At 36.3% G+C, this 10,061-nt stretch overlaps 1 protein-coding gene across 1 annotated transcript in view; it reads left to right on the top strand.

Moving 5' to 3' along the window:
- The first annotated feature begins 4,122 nt into the window (after positions 1-4,122).
- The window catches only part of LOC139706419 (broad substrate specificity ATP-binding cassette transporter ABCG2-like), a 53,845-nt gene continuing 47,906 nt past the window's right edge, over positions 4,123-10,061 (top strand). The window contains exon 1 of the mRNA XM_071614433.1: positions 4,123-4,219. The gene's annotated coding sequence lies outside the window, so the exon portion shown is untranslated. The remainder of the gene's footprint in view (positions 4,220-10,061) is intronic.

Here is a 10,061-nt window from a genome sequence, read left to right as displayed (position 1 = left end):
TATATAAAATCTCTGGGACACTATGAAGGCAGTATTAAGAGGAAAGTTCATTGCATGAAGTTCATTCCTTAAAAGAAGGAAGATTCAACAAATAACATTACATCTCAAAGCCCTTGAAAAAGAAGAACAAATGAACATCCAAACCATTAGAAGACAGGAAATAATTAAAATCAGAGCTAAAATCAATGAAATCAAAACAAAAGAAGCAATTTTAAAAATTGACAAAAAAATTGATTCTTTGAAAAAATAAAGAAATTTGACAGACTCTTAGCTATGCTAACAAAAAGGAGAGAGAAAATTCAAATTACTAACATACATGATGAAAAATGTAACATCACAACAGGCACTACAGAAATACAGAAGATAATTAGAAATTATTTTTAAAATTGTACTCCAATAAAATAGAAAATACTGAAGGCATCAACAAATTTCTTGAGTCATATAATTTGCCCAGATTGAACCAGAATGATATACACAATTTAAAGAGATCAATATCAAGCAATAAAATAGAAGAAACCATCAGAAAGGAAAGAAAAGCCCAGGACCGGATGGATACACAGCCAAGTTCTACAAGATCTTTAAAGAAGAACTAACACGAATAGTCTTCAATTTATTTCAGGAAATAGAAAAAGAGGGAGCACTTCCAAACTCATTCTATGAAACCAATATAACCCCGATTCCAAAACTAGTCAGAGACACATCAAAGAAAAAAAACAAAAAACTTCAGACCAATATCTCTAATAAACATCAATGCAAAAATTCTCATTAAAATTCTGGCAAATTAAATACAAAAACATATCAAAAAGATTGTGCATCATGATCAAGTGAGATTTTACCCAGGGATGCAAGGTTGGTTCAACATATGGAAATCAATAAATATAATTCATCACATCAATAGACTTAAAGATAAGAATTATATGATCATCTCAATAGATTCAGAAAAAGCATTAGACAGAATACAGCACCACTTCATGTCAAAACACCTGAAAAAATAAGAATAGTAATAACATATCTCAACATTGTAAAAACTATCCATCTAAGCCTCAGGCCAACATCATTCTAAATGGAGAAAAATTGAAGGCATTCCCTCTAAAAACTGGAACAAGATAGGGAACAAGATAGAACTTTCACCACTATCATTTAACATAGTTCTTGAAACACTGGCAAGAGCAATTATACAGATGAAAGAAATTAAAGGGATACACATAGGAAAAGAAAAACTCAAATTAGCACTATTTGTTGACGATATGATTCTATACCTTGAAGACACAAAAAGTTCCACCAGAAAACTTCTAGAACTAGTATATGAATTCAGCAAAGTAACAGGATATAAAGTCAGCACCCATAAATCAAAGTTATTTCTGTATCTCAGTGACAAATCCTCTGAAAGAGAAATGAAGAAAACTACCTTATTTACAATAGCCTCAAAAAAAATAAAATACTTGGAAATCAACTTAATGAAAGAGTTGAAAGACCTCTACAATGAAAACTACAGAAGCCTAAAGAAAGAAATCAAAGAAGACCTTAGAAGATGAAAAGATCCATCTTGCTTTTGGATAGGTAGAATTAATATTGTCAAAATGACCATACTACCAAAAGCACTGTACATATTTAATGCAATTCCAATCAAAATCCCAATGGCATTCCTCAGAAATAGGAAAAGCAGTCATGAAATTCATCTGGAAAAATAAGAGACCCAGAATAGCTAAAGCAATCTCGGCAAGAAAAGTGAAGCAGGTGGCTTCACTATACCAGACCTTAAACTCTACAACAAAGTAATAGTAACAAAAACAGCATGGTATTGGCACCAAAACAGACTGGTAGACTGAAGGTACAGAACAGAGGACACAGAGACTAACCCATAAAATTACAATTTTCTTATATTAGACAAAGGTGCCAAAAACATGCATTGGAGAAAAGATAGCCTCTTTAACAAATGGTGCTGGGAAAACTGGAAATTCATATTCAACAAAATGAAATTATATCCCTATCTCTCATAATGCACAGAATTCAAGTGAATCAAGTGAATCAAGGACCTAGGAATTAAACCAGAAACCCTGCATCTAGTAGAAGAAAAAGTAGTCCCTAAGCTTCATCATGTTGGATTAGGCCCCAACTTCCTTATAAGACTCCTATAGTGCAAGAATTAAAAGCAAGAACAATAAATCGGATGGATTCAAACTAAAAAGTTTCTTCTCATCAAAAGAAACAATCTCTGAGGTGAATAGAGAGCCTACATCCTGGGAGTAAATTTTTACCCCTCACACATCAGATATAGCACTAATCTCTGGGGTATATAAAGAACTAAAAAGCTAAAAAAAAAAAAAATGTAAGTCAATAAATGAGCCAAGGACCTGAACAGACACTTCTCAGAAGATGATATACAATCAACAGACATATATGAAAAAAATGTTCAACGTCTCTAGAAATTCAACGTCTCTAGCAATTCTAGTGAAATACAAATCAAACTACTCTAAGATTTCATCTCACTCTAGTAAGAATGGCAGCTATTATGAAGACAAACAATAAGAAGTGTTGGTGAGAATGTGGGGAAAAAGGAACATACATTGCTGGTGGGACTGCAAATTGGTGCAGCCAATATGGAAAGCAGTATGGAGATTCCTTGGAAAACTGGAACTGGAACCCCCATTTGACCCAGATATCCCACTCCTCAGTCTATATCCAAAGGATTTAAAAACAGTATACTACAGGGATACAGCCACATCAATGTTCATAGCAGCACAATTCACAATAGCTAAATTGTGGAACCAACCTAGATGCCCTTTAGTAGATGAATGGATAAAGAAACTGTGTTATATATACACAGTAGAATATTACTCAGCAATAAAAGAGAATAAAATCATGGCATTTGCAGGTAGATGGATGGAGTTGGAGAATATAATGCTAAATGAAGTTAGCCAATCCCAAAAAATGAAACGCTGAATGTTTTTTTTTTTTTTTTCTAATATAAGTAGAATTCATAGTGGGGTAGGGATGGGGAGTATGAGAGGAATAGACAAACTCTAGATAGGGCAAAGGGGAGGAAGGGGATGGGAGGGGGCACAAAGTTAGAAATGATGGTGGAATGAGATGGACATTATTAAACAAAATACATGTATGAAGACATGAATGGAGTGAATATAATTGTATACAACCAGAGATATGAAAAAATGTGCTCTATATGTGTAATATGAATTGTAATGCATTTCACTGTCATATATAACAAACTAGAATTTTTAAAAAGTCAAAAAATAATGCTCAAGGTCAACAACGTGATAATGTGAGATTTCTTTGTAAACTGCAGATAGAAGAATTTCTCCATGCTGATGCTAGATTCTGAGGGTAAAGCCAGGGAGTGAATTCTGGGATGGCAGTACTCACTCACAGAGTCTGGTAACCAACCCTTCTCCTAAATCCATTCTGTAACTTTCTAGGATTTTTACAGCCTCAAATTTTTGCAGAGAAGTAATTATTTCAGCAGTGTGAAAACACTGAAACAGTCCACAGGAATACTTTCATTCAAACTCTCCACCTCCTTATATTCAGTTTCTGATTTATTTGGCCCTGGGCACACTCATCTAATTTGTCCCAAACTCATTGGCCAGAAATTGCCTATTGCCCTTGGGATGGGTGAAGTGTGAGAGGAAAAGTCTAGGTGTCAGAGTCCCCAGTGTTCAGGGGCAGGAAAGCAGCTGTGCCAAACACTTCCAGCCACTTGAGGTGTCATCAGCTCGGGAAGTCCCACTGATACCAGAGCGAATCTCTTCTGATCATTTGGAAAAAGCACCAGAGCCTGGGGTTTCGGTTTGTCCCTGTGTGATCAGGGACAGTGATCTCTGCGACAAGAATTCCAAACGAAGGTGGAGGTCCCCTACAGGAGCACCCAGGGCTGACTTATCAAGGTCGGTCAGGCTGCGCCACGCCTTTTGCCTTCTGTCCCCGCCCTGACCCAAGGAGCTCCAACTCTGGGGGAGAGGCGGTCTTGGGCATTCTGGCCCCAAAGCCTGAGCATCACGGTGCGAAGTCAGGTACACGCGCCTTCTTGCTGTCCAGCTCGCTGCCCACAACCCTGAGCAGGACTGCTTGCACCTTCCCAGGCGGCCGCCCGCGGTGAGTGCCTGGCTCCAGGAGACCCCCGCAGTTGGGGTGTTCCAGTACTTGGAAGGGCTCTGCCTCTGCTGCAAGCAGTGTCCTGAGTCCAAGCGACGGAGTCCCCAAGGTGCAGAAGGGAAGGGGAGGCTCTTAGTCCTCCAGTGAGGAGGGAGGAGCAGAGAGGAGTGGGAAGGAGCATGTGGGGGCGGGGCGGGGGGGTCGGGGAAGCCTGCGGACCTGGGGAAGTGCTTGAGGATTCCCAGGGCGGCACTGATGCGTGATGTCCTGCTTCAGGGAATGTTTGGAAGATCAAGCTGACTCCTTTCAACCTTCTTATCCGTGCTTTATATCCATCTGTTTTAAAGCTCTGCCCTTAGTCACTTGAACTACTATTAAATGAGCAAATTTGTGTGACAGGTGGGTGGGTATTAGGTGCAGTTTGTTAAAAAAAGAGCATACTGCTCAAATGACATGACTAAGTTTGTGCACTTGGCAGTTTGATTTCGAAATAGGAAATAAAAACTGTCCATTAAGAATGTTTTATTCAGAAAATAAAGTGGTGGTGCTACTGATTCTGCTTCTGATGGGGAGTCTTGCATAGGTCGGTTAAGATAAAACTCTTGCCTGTCCCCAAATGTGTGATGATAAGGAGAGTTAATATTGAAGAATGAAATGGGAGTTATTGCTAGTGGAAAAAACACTTGTTAGCATTAATATTTTGAAGAAATTGGGGAAACTATTGTTTTTCTTATACTAGGACATAAATTTTGCCCACAAGTTTGGATAGCTTACTACAGAGTTCTTGGATCTCTTTCAAAAATTTTCTGTGGATATTTTAGTTTTAAAAGTTAACTTTAAAAATTAAACAACTATTTAACACACTTATTAAAAAATAATGCTGAAAACATTCAAATAATGCAAAAATACAAACCAAAAAATGAAATCATAAATTATCAGTTTATAAAATTATATGTAAACAAGGCACTATATATACACCAAAAATTATATATATATATATAATATAAAATATAAAATATATAATTTTCTACTATTAGAATTATAATTCCTTTTTCAGGAAAAAATATAGATTAATAGTAACAAATGTTTACTTGGCATATTTGTTCCAGGCCCCTGGACAAATTATTTAACAGTTCCTTTAGGGAGCATTTTTTTCCCATAAGGTGTATTAAAATATGCACAAGCATGTACAAAACCTCTTTCTGCATTTATTGTCATTAGGCATCCATGAAGTATTTGAAGTGAGCAGAAGAAAGGTAAATGGAAAATAAAATACCACCCAGAGGGATTGGGGTTGTGGCTCAGAGGTAGAGTGATTGCCTAGCATGTGTGAGGCACTGGGTTTAATTCTCAGTACTGCCTATAAACAAATAAAAAACAAAGGTCCATTCACAACTAAAAAAAATTTGAAAAGTACCACTCAGAGTAGAACAGAGCCCTGAACATGCACATTGGAATGGACATAGGTGAACTGAATGGTCCTCAGCACTTAAAAAATTTGCATCTTGGAGGACATAATAGAAAGGGAATGATCAGTCATTTCCTCTGAAGCTGACTCTTTAGAAAAGCTTTACCTGGCATTTACTTTTTTTTTTTTTCCTAATTTAAAAATTTTTATTTTTTCTATATTTTTGGTATATTATAGTTGGACATAATGGTGGGATTCACTGTTACATGTTCATACATGCATACAATATAACAACAAAACTTGACAAATATAATGGTCTAGTATATCCTTTTTCCCTCCCCTTCTCCCTCCCACTGTTCCCTATCCTTTACTGATCTCCCTTCCATTTTCATGAGACAACCCCACTGGCCACCTTTCTTTTTCATTTTCCTCTCTACCTTCCACAGATGATAGAGAACATGTGACCCTTGACCTTCTGAGTTTGACTTATTTTGCTTAATCTAATGGTTTCAAATTTCATCGATTTTTCTGCAAATGGCATAATTCCATTCTTCTTTATTGTTGAATAAAACTCTATTTTGTATATACACCACGTTTTCATTATTTATTCATCTGTTGATGGATACCTAGCCTGGTTCTCTAGCTTGGCTATTGTGAACTGGGCTACAAAAAACATGGGTATGTGTGCATCACTGTATTATATTGACTTTAATTCTTTAAGATAAATACTAAGGAGTTGTCCAGCTTAGAAATATGAGGGTTCCATTTCTAGTCTTTTCAGCAACCTCCATAGTGGTGATACTTATGTACAATCCTATCAATAGTGTAAAAGTGCTCTATTTTCTCTACATCCTCTTTTCAACATTTATTACTGTTTCTAATCTAAATGATTACCATTCTGACTTGGGTCAGATAAAATCTCAGGGTAGTTTGAATTTACATTCCCTTAATTGCTAATAATGTTAAACAGTTTTTCATATATTTGTTGGTCATTTTTATGACTCCTTTCTAGAAGCGTCTGTTTAGTTCATTTGCCCATTTATTGATTGGGTTATTTGGTTTTGTTCTTGTTGTTTGTGTAAAGCTATGGAGTTCTTTGTATGTTATAAATATTATTCCTCTGTCAGAAGCATAGCTAGCAAAGAATTTCTCCCATTTTCTAGGTTCTATTTTCACATATTTGTTTCCTTTGCTATACACATGATCTTTAAATGATGCCATCCCATGTATTAACACTTGGCATTATTTCCTGAGCTTTAAGAATCCTATTAAGAAAGTAATTATCTGTGTTTATATTGCTGGAGTGTTCACCTACATTTTTTTTCTAGGAGTTGAATAGTTTCTGATCTAATTCCTAGATTTTGATCCATGTTGAATTGATTTCCATATGGGGTGAGATAACCAATTTTCCCAGCATTGTTTATTTTAAAGGCTGTCTTTTCTCCCATGTTTGTTTTTGGCACCTTTGTGGAAAAGGATCAGGTTACTGTATCTGAGTGGGTTTGTCTATGTGTCTTCTATTTCTACCATTGTTCCACTTGCCTGTTTTTATGGCAATTATTTTTTAGGGCAATGTTTTGTGTGTGTGTGTGTGTGTGTGTGTGTGTGAGTGTGTGTCACATGGGGGTGCAGAGGGGACTGAGGAATGGCAATGGAGAACACCCTCAGTGCTATCCATAACACATGTAGTAGTACATGTTCTTTTTTTTAAATTTTTATTGTTGGTTGTTCAAAACATTACATAGTTCTTAATATATCATATTTCACACTTTGATTCAAGTGGGTAGTAGTACATGTTCTAAGTGCACTTTGTGAGATGGCTTGTTGCAGTTGTAACTGTTCTTACCCTAAGTGTAACAGCACACACTTGGACACTAAGACTCTGTGGTCACATATGGTATAGTTTAATGGCTGGGTCTTATTTGGAGATAAACCTAGATTTTATAGAGGAACAGGTGAGCCTCCTGTTCCTTTCCTTTCCTTTCCTCTTCCTTCCTTCCTTCCTTCCTTCCTTCCTTCCTATTTATGTTTTACTGCTTGCTTTATATTTTTAAGTAGGAGTAGACTCTGTAATGATAAAAGCTATAGTATAGTAAATATGTTACAAGCAACATCATCATTTACCATTGCTATCAAGTGTTATGTACTGTACATAACTTCATATGCTATTCTTTTATGACTAGCTGCACTATAGGTTGTTTATGCCAGCATCACCCCAAAGATATGAGTAGTACATTTGCTAGAACATGATGATAGCTGTCATGTCACTAGGCAACAGGGCTTTTCCAGCTACCTTATAATCTTATGGGATCATTATAAGCGCACTCAATTTTGACCCAGCTGTCTTTATGCAACCACATATCTGTGGTTTTTATACTCAGTTGCACACAGTTGATTGATCCTGTTGGTGAGTTGAACTAGGTTGTTGCTGATTTTATGCCACTAGATCTGTCCATTTCTAACAGAGGAATATTGAAGTCTCCCACCATGGTTACAGATTCATCTTTTTCTCCCTGCAGTTGTTTTAGTTTTTGCCTCATATAGTTTGATAATCTGTTTTCATAGCTATGCATGTTAAGGGTTTTTACATCTTCTCGATATTTCATTTTACTATGATACTCCTTTTATCCCTAATAACTTTACATTAAGCATGCCCTGTCTAAAATACATAGCTACTTCTGCTTTGACATCATTAGCGTAGACATGGCATATTTTTCTCTATGCATTTACTTTTAATCCTTAAGCATGATTTTTTAATGTTTTTATTATTTTTTCAAATACATGACAACAGTGGAATGCATTATAATTTTGATTACCCATATAGAGCACAGTTTTTTGTATCTCTGTATATAAAGTATGCTCATGCCAATTTATGCCTTTATACATGTACTTTGGGTTTTTTTGCATTACAATTCTTAATACACATATATACCACCATTTTTCATATCTCTGTTTATATATAAAGTATGTTGACACCAAATTCAAGTCTTCATACATGTACTTTGTATAATGATGGTATTGCTTGTTGAACCCAGGATCACTTTTACCACTGAACTATACCTCCAGTCATTTTTATTTTTTTATTTTGAGATAGATTCTGAGACTAGCCTTGAAATTATGATTTTCCTGCCTCAGCCTCCTAAGTCACTGTGACTATAGGCATGCACCCCACACCTGCCCATGTGCATCTTTATATTTAAAGTAAATTTCACGTGGGCAGTGTATTGTTTGGTCCTGTTGTACCTGTCCAATCTTGTACAAATTTAGTTTGTTATTAGAACTCAGCATATTAATCAGACTTTTAAAATTCCCTAATCCACTTCTAACATCCCTGCTGTCTTTGGTTCTGATAACTTCCTTGTCACTTCAAAGTGGTTTTGGCCAATTAGAAAAGCTAATTTTTTAAATTCAAAATGAAGTAGCAGGTAACAGAAACTATTCCATATGTGCATTTAGTAATGTGTGGGTAAAGTGTTAGGGGAGAGCAAGTTTGTTTAGTCCATTTGTGCTACTCTAATAAAATGACAAACTGGGGGATTTATAAACAATAGAAATGTATTGCTAACTGCTCTGGAGTCTTGAGAGTCCAAGACAAAGAGCCAGCAGACTCCATGTGTGGTGAGGTCTCATCTGTTCTCTCAGGGTGAAGGAACGAGAAGCCCCCGTAGAATGTCTTGCAATGGTATTGTTCCCATTCACTAGGTCAGCATCCTGATGGCCTAAACACCTCCTAAAATCCTCATCTCTTAATGCCATTGCACTGGGCATTAGGTTTCAACTTATGAGATTTTTATTTCATACGTTGAAACCTACTGGTTATATGTATATACATATTGAGCAGTCACTGAGGGTGGCCATCTGGAGGAGCAGTGCTAGTCGAAGCACTAGTCCAAGGAACCAGCAACAGTCAGTGTGTGTGTGTGTGTGTGTGTGTGTGTGTTATGTGAAAATATCCTAAATCATCCTCTGGATAATTTGAAGTGGATCACCTAATGATAGCTAGACCTAAGATCTAAATTACCTAATGCTGTATTTCTAACACAGAAGGGATTGTTATATATGTATATATGTGATGTGATTGAGCTACAGAAATTGAGCATATGTATAGTATTTGGTGTGACATTTCCTTACACATCTACATTGTGTAACAATCAGAATTGTTATTGTTTTATCTGTCAACTCAGACATTGTGCTGACAGTTTTTGATATGAGTTTGGCAGCAGGTGAAGACAGCATCAAGAAGGAAGGCTTATATTGTGTTACATATAAACCATATATTGTGGGATGAGAAGTTAGTAGTGAAATGTTTTGTCAAAATTAAAGAGCCTGAATGGCCTCCCTACCTGTATGTATGGGTTATATACACTTACAAAATCTCATCTGTTCTTTAAATAATCACTGCTGAGTTCAACTCAGAGTGGGAAAAAAATTGATAGTCTAGATGATTTTTGTTCATAACCTTTTTCCTTTTCAATTATGTATAATCTTATTCACATACCACATATCTCTCCTACAAAGTACGCTTCTGTGGTTAATAATGTAT

This window comes from Marmota flaviventris, chromosome 7, assembly GCF_047511675.1.
Source record: "Marmota flaviventris isolate mMarFla1 chromosome 7, mMarFla1.hap1, whole genome shotgun sequence".
NCBI classification, from domain to species: domain Eukaryota; kingdom Metazoa; phylum Chordata; class Mammalia; order Rodentia; family Sciuridae; genus Marmota; species Marmota flaviventris.
Note: the sequence above shows the minus strand (reverse complement) of the source record. Positions and strands in the feature narration are given on the sequence as shown.